Source organism: Quercus suber, unplaced genomic scaffold, assembly GCF_002906115.3.
Source record: "Quercus suber isolate HL8 unplaced genomic scaffold, Cork oak 2.0 scaffold_311, whole genome shotgun sequence".
Classification (NCBI taxonomy): Eukaryota; Viridiplantae; Streptophyta; class Magnoliopsida; order Fagales; family Fagaceae; genus Quercus; species Quercus suber.
The window spans coordinates 187,332-199,740 of NW_027069767.1; the positions used below are offsets into that span (position 1 = coordinate 187,332).

The window sequence follows — 12,409 nt, forward strand, 5'->3', positions numbered from 1 at the left end:
ATAACATTTATTTAGAAGAAAAAAAATTTATAAATTTAAGCTAAGCATAAAGATAGAGTATCAAACTAAGGAGCATTTATTATATTAATCCTTGGTATACTTTAGAAGGAACAATTGTTGAGGCTTAGTAGTCAAAATAGCATGAAAATTGAAGACGGGTCTGATTTTCCTAAAATTGTGTTTGTGATGAAAATGAAAGAGAAATATATTTCTAATCAATTAGTCAAAGTAAAACTGATTTTTGATTCAGGTTATTGATTTCATCTTAATCTCTTTTGATTCTCTTTTTGTTTATCCCTTGTGAAATATCTATTTTTAAAGATTTACATGGTAACTAATATGCTTGGTTATTTCTTTCAAATTTGATATGAGTTTCAAGGAGAGCACAGCAGTAATATAGAAGCATAAACAATGATAAAATAGATGATAAAGAAGAAAATAGCAAAATAGATATATTCAAAAATAAGTTAAAACAGAGTATGGAATATGAAAAAAAAAAAAAAAAACTAGTAAAATCTTACTCGAATAAAACTTCTATCTTTGATAAAACTTGAAAACAAACTATCTTTTTTACAAGCTTGAAAATAAACACTGTCTGAAGAGTTACAAGATTACAAAGTAAAATCTGTAAAGGGTAAAAGCTGCTTGTAAATTATCAAGAAGTAGTTTAATATGAAGAGGGAGGTTTGTAAATTCTCCATCCTGAAACATGAGATCAGTGCGGAGCACTTTTTGCAGAGTTACACTATTTTCACCACATGAATACATTGCTTCTGCTTGCAACGTATCCTGAAGGGATATTGTCTCTAACGAGATGCCTTCTTGCCCATCTGTAATTTTTACTAAAGGCTTTCGGAAATGTTTGGGCACTGCTAGTGCTTTGCCCTTTCCTTTCATGTCTGCCTTGGGGGTTCTTTTACTCATATTAGTCTGCAAATGGGGTTGGGGAAAAAGATTATGTTTTGAAATATTATTTTGAGAATAAACATTTTCATGTAAGGCTTCTTTCAAACTTTACAAAGTCTATCATGATTCTATTCATTTTATATGTGTTACTATATATCTCATTCTGTGAAAATATGTGAAATAATGCTTCTCCATAAAGTCTTTTATCAACTGCTATAATAGTCTGGGGAAAATCTGTCAGAGATTCTATTAAGAAATTAAATTTGTCTTTATTCAAGAAATTATCACAATTAAAAGAATCTGTCAAGGCTTCTTTTATTAAAGCATCTGCCATATGAGTATTTAAGATTACTACAAAGGGTGCAAGAATGTCATCTATCATAATTTTGTTTGATACATCTGTCAAACTTTCAGTTCGTTCAGTCCAATCATATTGACTTGTAAGCATAGTTCTATCTTCTATATTGAATCCTTTTTCAAAAGTGTTTGAACTATTGTTTGGATTATATATTTATACAAAAGAGCAACGGGGAAATAAGAACGAATCTCTGTCTCTATGTCCTATTTAGCCTTTTTTATGTCCTTATCTGTCAGCTGGTGAACAAGTGATATTTCTGTCTCCAAAAATGACAAACTTCTTTTAGTTTCATAGATTCTTTTTTTATTAGTATTATATAAGATAGTGACCTTATAGGGGAAATCAATTTCTTTTGGGATAAAGGGTAAGATAAAATTAAAAGGTACGTTAGTTACATTAGCTTTAATTCCTTTTTTAATAGTTTCAACACATATATCTTTATATACATTAGGTAATTTATGATTAATTAATCTAGTGGCCTGAATTAATCTTTCTTGTATACAACTCATGTTGCGAGTACCTGAGCCTGTTAATGTGATTTCTATCAAAGAAAACTCTTTATTAGTTAAAATAATTTCTGTATCCCTTTTCTGAAAAATTAATCTGTCAATTAAACTAAAGAAATTCTGTCTATTGTCATCATCTTTTTTCTAAAGGTAGGTCTATCATGGGTTTAGAACTTTCTTTTAAATTTGTTATTTCTGCAATATTTTGTTCATCTATGTCTGTAGAGTTATCTTCTTTAATTCTTTAATTTCTTGTTATAGTATTTTTGCTTCTGTCATTAAGTCTTGTAAAGTTACAGGTTTTGTATTTACGGCATCTTGTTTTATTTTTATCTTTTCTTTCTTATCTTTAGATTTTTCTTTCTTTCCACATTCCGTAACATGATGTCCTTCTTTTTTACACTTAATACAAGTAATAGGTATATCTATCGAATCTTTCAACTTTAGTAAATAATCTCTTTTGTCGTTTAAGTGGTTAGGTAGATTTTCTATTAGTTTCATTACTATGTCTTTTTGTTTTCTTTTTCTTTTATTGACTTTAATTGGGTTGGTTGATTTTAGTTCTTTCTTTTTCTTAACTTGATCTATCTCTTTTTGGCTAACATTAAATATTTCCATTAATTCATTTGGTATGTCGTCTTCAAATTCTAATTTACTAATTTGTTTAGTAATTTTATTCTTTCTAGCACATTATTTTTTAGTGTGTCCATATTCTTTACCTTTATGACAAATAATATGTCTAACATGTCTGTCAGTATTCTCATTATCTAATACCTCAGTAGTATTTAAAACTACTATTTCTTTTTTCCTGTCTATATCTAAGGGTGTATTTAAAATTTATATCTTTTTAATTAATTCTGCCAAGCTGTTATCTGCCATAGATTTCTCAATTAATTTTAGTCTTTCATCAATTGCCTCTTTTAAACTATTATTTTTATTTTTCCTACCTTTGTTGACTATTTCTCTTTCTTTTAGTCTAATATCATCTATTAGGCTATTTTGTCTTTCTATGTCTCTTTCTATTTCTAGCTACTTACATATAATTTGTACTGAGCTAGCTTCTTCTTTTTGCTTTTCCACCACTTCTTTTGGACTATTATTATTAGTTTTCCAACCATTATTGACTTTTTCTATCTTATCCTTTATATCTAGTTTCCTATGTCTAACTGCCATCTTTTCATCATTTTGTTTTTCAATTTTATCTAACATTTCTTTTACTATGCCTTTCCTTACCATTCCTTTGTCTTCATCCATTATGTCTATAGTATCTTATAGGATTCATTCCTTTATCTTCTATACGTGTTGTTCTTTCCTGAACCAAGCTATCTTTCATGTTGCCAATCTTTTGTCTTTCATTTTCTTCATGCATAATTCCTTTAAGACTAGTTTCTTTCTTTAGTTTGTCCTTTTCTTTGTCTTTATATATTATAGATATAGCTCTGTTAGTTGCTTTTAAATTATCTATTAAGCCATCTTTTCTACTATCTATCATATTCATTGATATGTCGTACCACTACTCAGCGAGAGCACAAAAGTGTATAAAGAAAAGTTTGTTTTATTATATATACTTTAAATTTTAAAAATGATTTTATAAAGCATTTTAAAGAGATTTCACAGAAAGACATTAGTGAAAGGATTTTAAAAATGAGTTTGAAAGAAGCCTTACATGAAAATGTTTATTCTCAAAATAATATTTCAAGACATAATCTTTTTCCCCAACCCCATTTGTAGACTAATATGAGTAAAAGAACCTCCCAGGCAGACATGAAAGGAAAGGGCAAAGCACTAGCAGTGCCCAAACATTTCCGAAAGCCTTCGGTAAGGATTACAGATGGGCAGGAAGGCGTCTCATTAGAGACAATATCCCTTCAGGATACGTTGCAAGCAGAAGCAATGTATTCATGTGATGAAAATAGTGTAACTCTGCAAAAAGTGCTCCGCACTAATCTCATGTTTCAGGACAGAGAATTTACAGACCTCCCTCTTCATATTAAACTACTTCTTGATAATTTATAGGCAACTTTTACCCTCAAACAGAAACCCTTATTCTTAAAGACCCTTTAGGCTTTGGAATTACATATTGTTAGCACCAGTGCATTTATTGAAGCACTCGGTTGTCAACTCCCTAGCAAAGAGGATGGAGATTCAAGCTCCACAAAGACAAAATCACAGTCTCTAAAAAGCTATCTTATGGCAACAAGCTTTTCAAAGCTCCACCCTAAGATTCAGCAAAAAACGAGGCTTGCCATCAGAAGTTTATTCCCTGAAATCCAACAGAAAATATTAACCCATACAGCTTTAACTAGTTCTTATGACAAATGGATGTATCTTTCTAAGGTTTTAGTTTCTACAGCATTTATCAGAACAAAAGACATGCCAGGTGATACATGGTTATCTCATAAAGCTACATGGTATGAGAGCTTTGGAAATTCAGACAGAGTTTATGAAAGAATAGGAGACAGATATAATCCCTACCTGGGATTACTTATCAACACAGAGACAGAGGATCCAGTAATCTGTGATCCTTTATTGTTATCTGAAATGCTAGAAGCAGGGTTTATTAGCAAATTAATTATAACCTCTGCAATTCAGATTAGTTTATTCCCCAAAGTTATCCAGGAAGCAGCCGCACAAATTGGAGGACTTAATTATATGAAGATGGAAATCTGGAGTACTCTTCCTGTTTGGGACACTAGCTATTATATGGAAGCTTAGCCAGCACATATTCTGGTTCTTATCCATGATTGGGGTTGTATCCCTGAATACAACTGGTACAAGAGACACTTATTTATCACTCGATGATCCAGGTGCTCTGGCTCAAGAATGGTCTAATTTTATGTGTAATAAGATTTATGAAGTACAGAAAGAATTAGACAGAGGTTTCCACTTATATGGCTACATAGATAGAATAGCAGTGTATGGTCCAAGACCCTCAGCAATGAGGCTTATTGGGAAAAGAAGGATTGTTAAAGATCCCAGATTGATGACAAGCAAGGATCATGTTCTTGTTTTCCTTCTTATTTCATATTGTGCTTTATGTAATGATTACGGAGTGCTCCATGAGCATGAGCAGTATGAGGACAACTCCGATCCGCTAGATTACGATAACTACATGGATACAGATTGACAAGACAGATAGAATGGTTTTCCCAGATAAAAAATGAAGACAGATCACTATTCACTAGACACACCAGACAAATCATTATTCACTAGCATGCCTCCTGACAGATAGACAAATGCTACTATTCATTAGCATGCGCAAAAGGAGTTCAAAAAAAGACAGAACAGATTTTAAGTTACTATTCAAGATTCCACCGATAGATTAACTTAGATTCACTTTACCTAACTCAGGTACTTTTGAAGACTTACTATGATTTATTTCATCTATGAAAAGATAGACTCCAAAGACAGAAGTAAGGTTCCAATTTTAAGGTCCAGAATTAAGGTTCCAATTTGAAGGTCCCAATTTCCAAGTTAAAAGCTTAGGTCCAAGATAGCTCTCTCTTTCCCTTAGAAAGACTTTTGTAATACTTTCTCTTGTAATCTTCCAACCCTTCCCTTCCAGACAGATAATCTTGTAACCCTTTACAGATTTTACTTTGTAATCTTGTAACTCTTCAGAAAGTGTTTTATTTTCAAGCTTGTATCAAAGACAGTTTGTTTTCAAGTTTTATCAAAGACAGAAGTTTTATTCAAGTAAGATTTTACTAGTTTCTGTTTTCATATTCCATACTCTGTTTTAACTTATTTTTGAATATATCTATTTTGCTATTTTCTTCTTTATCGTCTATTTTATCATTTTTTATGCTTCTATATTACTGTTGTGCTCTCTCCTGGGTAGTTAATGGTATTAGAGCCATATTTTAATTAATGATATCATATAGTACAATGATTATTAGTAAAAACTAGGCCCGCTGCTTCACTTCTGGTCTATATAAGGGGATGCTCTTCCTGACTTTTCTAAGCTTCAAACTCAATCCAACCTAAATCAATTTGTTCAAGTAAGCCACACTCTCCTGATGGAACTAGCAATTTCTTACTCCACTCCCTCATGCCTCACTACATTAAATTATGAAAGAAGTGCACTTGCAGTAACAAGGAAGCATACAAAACTATACAAGCAAGGCCTATCAGTTTTACCCTTCTTCATGATCGTCTCAAAGTTCAATGACACACAATTGAATTCAAGAAGATCAGCTAATTATCACCCAAATATTTGGGACCACAAACTCATTGAGTCCTTTACCACTCCCTACTCGGTATAAGTCCACTTATTATCCCCATCTATATTATATTGACACATTAATTATTTATCTTTACTATATGAATATTTGGTTGTGTTGCAGTATGAGATCCATGCCACTCGACTTGAGGGGTTGAAGGAAGACGTTAAAACTTTGCTGACATCCCCAAAAGACTCTAGTGTTTTACTGAAGCTTATAGATTCAATGCAGCGATTAGGAGTGGCATACCACTTTGAAAAAGAGATAAAAGATGTTATTGGTATTCAAAATCCTAATGTCACTAGCGATCTTTACACAACAGCATTGCAATTTCGAATTTTGAGAGAGCATGGTTTCCCAATTAGCTCAGGTGATAGCGTAAATAGTTACCTCACCGTTATAAGACAAATTAAGTTTTCTCTCCAAATTAGTCTGAAGAAAATTATTCAAATTTCCTTTATGTCTTTTTATTAGATGTGAATTTTGACAAATCTATCGTTAGATTGCATTATCTTATTATATCCATCATACTTACAAAATTTTAAGAAGATTAAAAATCAATAGTTATGTCATCATTCAAATATTTAAATTTCAAATTTTTGTAGTCTTAAATTATTTATAAAAAAAAAAATACATTTATGGATTGAATAGTAATTAATATTCAATTTGAACGAAATTTGACATGCATATTAAGAATATAAAAAACATGTAATTCAACCGTTAAATTTTCAAAATATATAATCATGTTAATCTTTTAGTGGGAGTTTGATTTGAAGAGAAACTTTGTCCATGTGTATATATTTTCTTTTCTTTTTGTTTGACAATTCGTGGTCCACAGATGTGTTTAAGAAATTCAAAAGCAGAGATGGGAGATTCGTTGCCAGCTTAAGCAAGGATGTGGAGGGACTTTTGAGTTTGTATGAAGCCTCACACCTTGGAATGCATGGAGAAAATATATTGGAAGAAGCCAGGGATTTTAGCATGAAAAACCTGAATTCATTAATGGGAAAATTGGACAGTAATTCAGCAAAGCAAGTAAAACAGTCACTGGAAATACCCCTACATTGGAGGGTGCCCAGAGTTGAAGCTCGGAACTTCATTGATGTCTATCAAAAGGACAATAAAAGGAACTTGACTTTACTCGAGCTGGCTAAGTTGGATTACAATTTAGTGCAATCCGTACACCAGCGAGAAATTAAGGAGTAACAAAGGTAGCGATTACTTTCATCCATAATCTTCAATGGAAAACCTGCAATCAAATTATAACGTTTGAAAATTGATGCATTAGTTGGTGGAGAGACTTGGGTTTGACAGAAAAGCTAACTTTTTCAAGGGACTGGTTGATGGAAAATTATTTTTGGGCAATGGGGATCGTTTCTGAGCCGCAATTCTCCCAGTGCAGGACAAGCCTCACCAAATTTATATGCATATTAACAGCTATTGATGATATGTATGATATATATGGATCACTCGATGAGCTTGAATGCTTCACTGAAGCTGTGAATAGGTAAAATAAAAACATATTTATCAAGGATGATATATTTTATCTTGTGGAAACCATCACTTTGATGATAAAAATTTTTCCTTCATTTTCTTTTTCTTAATCATTGTCTTCTACTTTTCTTATTTCTTTTTGCAGATGGGAAATGACCATAATGGTGGACCTACCCGAGAACATGCAGATTTGCTATGATGCCATGCATAAGTTTGTTAATGAAATTGTTGGTGATGTGAGCAAAGATCATGGCTTGAATACCTTCCCCTATGTTATCGAAGAGGTAAGCTAATTCTAGAATACTTTGAAACTTTAACTGGAGAGAGGATACAAAAATTTTCATAATATTTTTCACAACTTTTTAATGTGTCCAATTGTCATTGAAGCATTAATATAAAAAATAAAAAATAAAAATAAAGAATTATGATAATTTTATAGTTGAAAAATGGAGATTTAAACCCTTGACATTTTTGCTGCAAATATGAGGAAGTGTCTGTTGAACCATGAAGTTCTAGGCATCAAAAAAAAATTTGAGAAAATTAGTAGATATTTCCATGGTACGGAGATTGATTGGCATGCATTATTTTCAATCACAGTGGGCAAATCTCTGTAGATCATACCTAGTAGAAGCACGGTGGTTTTATAGTGGATAAATTACCTAGAAAATGCTTGTATTTCAGTGGGTGGTCCTGCAGCCATGTTTCATCCCTATATTCAGCGTGGGTGCACCTTAACAAAAACTTCACTTGATTGTTTCAAGAATGGATCAGAGCTAATACATTGGTCATCTCTCATAACTCGACTTAGTGATGATTTAGGAACTTACGAGGTATGCTTGCTTGATACAAATATTTGCAATTCAATCTAGTCATCAAATATTATTTAGTTTTTACCACATTAAGAATTAATTCTCTGTTTCTTTTCTTTTATCTAAAGGCTGAGAGCAAGAGAGGTGATGTGGCAAAATCTACCCTGTGCTACATAGTACGGGAAGGCATATCCGAAGTTCAAGCAAAACATTGCATAAAGGAATTAATTAGTTCTTCATGAAAAAAACTGAACAAAGAGAGTGCCAAAAATTCGTTGCCAAGATCAATAGTAACTATGTCACTAAACATGGCCCGAACTGCTAAGTGCATCTTCCAACATGGAGATGGTATTGGAACTTCGACTGGGGCCATTAAAGATCATTTAACCTCTTTACTTGTCAAAGAAATCCCTATTGATTAAACTTTTTGCAGGATATGATTTGGAAGATTCAACATCTTCTCTTTTTTTTGGTTCAAAAATCAACACGTCTATTATTATGAGCTTTGTGAACTCGTAGTTTTTCCATTGATGATTTTAGTATGTGACACAACCACCAAAAAGACACAATGTCACTTAAATCAGATGAAAAAAAAAATTACGGGAGCTTTCATATGTATTAACTTCTGGTTCCAAGGCTATGAGATAGATCTAAAAAACAAATTGGGGGCATTTGATTTGCCATCATGTGTCCTTGATGTGATGCATATTATGATAATGTGACATTAAGATGTTTGGTTCACTTAATTTTTTCTCATATTAAGGTAATGTAAGATTACAAAATATATCATATCACCTTAATCACACCACCCTCTTAAATGGGGATGATCTTACATTACTTATGGGTGGGAGACAATAATTTAATGAAATGACAAAATTGTACATTCTAATAAATTTTATTTACAAAATTGCCCATATATATTTTCAAACTCTAGCTTCCTCTCTCTCTCTCTCTCTCTCTCTCTCTCTCTCTCTCTCTCTTCAAATCAATTTCTACCCGTCTCTCTCTCTCTCTTTGCATTAAGCCCTAGCTAATGAAGACGAAGACTTTACTAGAGGAGGCAGCGTCGATGAAGACAACAACGACGAAGACTTCTTTGGAGCAACGAACAACAAAGACAACGTTGTCGTCTCCTATTTTCCTTGGGGTTTGAAGCCAAAATCAATAGTTAGAGTCCCTGAACCAAATGCACCGATTGCCCTAGGTTTAATGATGTGGGCTCTAAGGAAGCTAGGGTTTGAGGAGAGAGAGCCTCGTTCCATTGAAGGATATATTCTCTACTTGATTTCGTATGGAGTTTTTCTTCTTGAAAATCTTAATGTGTTGTTTGGTTGGTGAGAAATTCCAAGCAAGAGAAACTGTAGAAGTTTTTTTTTTTTTTTTTTGGGTAAATTTTTGATTTGTTTCTATGGAGTTTTTCTTCTAGAAAATCTTGATCTTCTATTTGGTTGTGATATGGTGGAGTTTGATTGTTAAATTGGTGAGAAAGTCCAAGAAAGTAGAATTGAAAAGAAAATTTGTGAGATATATATATATTTTGAAAATTTGAGTTGTTTGGTTAATGAGAAGGTGAAGGAATCAAATTTGTTCAATTATTTTATGAATTTTTATTAAAAATAATTTTTTATTTAATTATTTTAAATGAGCAATTCTGGAAATTCATTATAATATTGTAATAGCATTCTAACATTATAGTGGCAATGTAATTAACCAACTAAATATAGTAATGTTGTATTTTAAATTGATATTCCATAATGTAAGATCACAAGAATCTAGCATTATAATGTGATGTAACATCAAGGGAACCAAACACCCCCATTGTGAAAAGATTCTTTAACCTCATCGGGTATAACATTGACTAATAGATCATGAATAAGAAGTTCACCACTCTAGCTTGATAGTAATCATGGATAAATGATGTGTGGTGGTTTATCATCAATAGCCCAATTCAGCTTAATTATTAGGCAAGGCATCATTAACACGTTCACTAGTATTTTTGAATAAAACACGACAAAACAATGTTACCTCTCAAACAATTTAAAAATTGAACAAACTAGTATTATGCATGTGTGATGCATGGCTTAATTAAAAAGATATATGTAAAAATCAAAACTATGTTAATAATTAGTAAGTCACGTGATAAAACTCATTAATATTATTACAACATATAATACATATATGCATATATTAACACTTTGCATAAACACGTATTATGCTCGTGCAAATCATGGCTTAATTAAAAAGATATATGTATAAATCAAAACTATATTAATAATTAGTAAGTCCCATGATTAAACCCATTAATATTATTTCGACATATAATACATATATTCATATATTAACACTTTTTTTGGGGCTCAAAATTCAACACGTTTATTGTGAGCTTCATGAATAGTTTTTCCATAGATGATTTTAGTACGTGACACAATCACCAACAAGACACAATATCCCTTAAATCAGATGAAGAGCTTTCATATGTATTGACTTCTGGCTCCAAGGCTATGAGATAAATCTAGAAAACTTATAGTGAAAAGATTCTTTAACCTCATCGGGTATAACATTGACTAATAGATCATGAATAAGAAGTTCACCACTCTAGCTTGATAGTAATCATGGATAAATGATGTGTGGTGGTTTATCATCAATAGCCCAATTCAGCTTAATTATTAGGCAAGGCATCATTAACACGTTCACTAGTATTTTTGAATAAAACACGACAAAACAATGTTACCTCTCAAACAATTTAAAAATTAAACAAACCAGTATTATGCGTGTGCGATGCATGACTTAATTAAAAAGATATATGTAAAAATCAAAACTATATTAATAATTAGTAAGCCACGTGATAAAACTCATTAATATTATTACGACATATAATACATATATGCATATATTAACACTTTGTATAAGCACGTATTATGCTCATGCAAATCATGGCTTAATTAAAAAGATATATGTATAAATCAAAACTATATTAATAATTAGTAAGTCCCATGATTAACCCATTAATATTATTTCGACATATAATACATATATTCATATATTAACACTTTTTTTGGGGCTCAAAATTCAACACGTTTATTGTGAGCTTCATGAATAGTTTTTCCATAGATGATTTTAGTACGTGACACAATCACCAACAAGACACAATATCCCTTAAATCAGATGAAGAGCTTTCATATGTATTGACTTCTGGCTCCAAGGCTGTGAGATAAATCTAGAAAACTAATAGTGAAAAGATTCTTTAACCTCATCGGGTATAACATTGACTAATAGATCATGAATAAGAAGTTCACCACTCTAGCTTGATAGTAATCATGGATAAATGATGTGTGGTGGTTTATCATCAATAGCCCAATTCAGCTTAATTATTAGGCAAGGCATCATTAACACGTTCACTAGTATTTTTAAATAAAACACGACAAAACAATGTTACCTCTCAAACAATTTAAAAATTGAACAAACTAGTATTATGCGTGTGTGATGCATGACTTAATTAAAAAGATATATATAAAAATCAAAACTATATTAATAATTTGTAAGCCACGTGATAAAACTCATTAATATTATTACGACATATAATACATATATGCATATATTAACACTTTGTATAAGCACGTATTATGCTCGTGCAAATCATGGCTTAATTAAAATGATATATGTATAAATCAAAACTATATTAATAATTAGTAAGTCCCATGAATAACCCATTAATATTATTTCGACATATAATACATATATTCATATATTAACACGTTTTTTGGGGCTCAAAATTCAACACGTTTGTTGTGAGCTTCATGAATAGTTTTTCCATAGATGATTTTAGTAGGTGACACAATCACCAACAAGACACAATATCCCTTAAATCAGATGAAGAGCTTTCATATGTATTGACTTCTGGCTCCAAGGCTATGAGATAAATCTAGAAAACTAATAGTGAAAAGATTCTTTAACCTCATCTGGTATAACATTGACTAATAGATCATGAATAAGAAGTTAACCACTCTAGCTTGATAGTAATCATGGATAAATGACATGTGGTGATTCATCATCAATATCCCAATTTAGCTCAATTATTAGGCAAGGCATCATTAACATGTTCACTAGTATTTT

The 12,409-nt window shown here is 31.5% G+C and overlaps 1 pseudogene; it reads left to right on the forward strand.

Annotated features, from left to right (window-relative positions):
• The first annotated feature begins 5,644 nt into the window (after positions 1-5,644).
• Positions 5,645-8,808, forward strand: LOC111983946 (probable terpene synthase 9; annotated as a pseudogene).
• Positions 8,809-12,409: the final 3,601 nt, after the last annotated feature.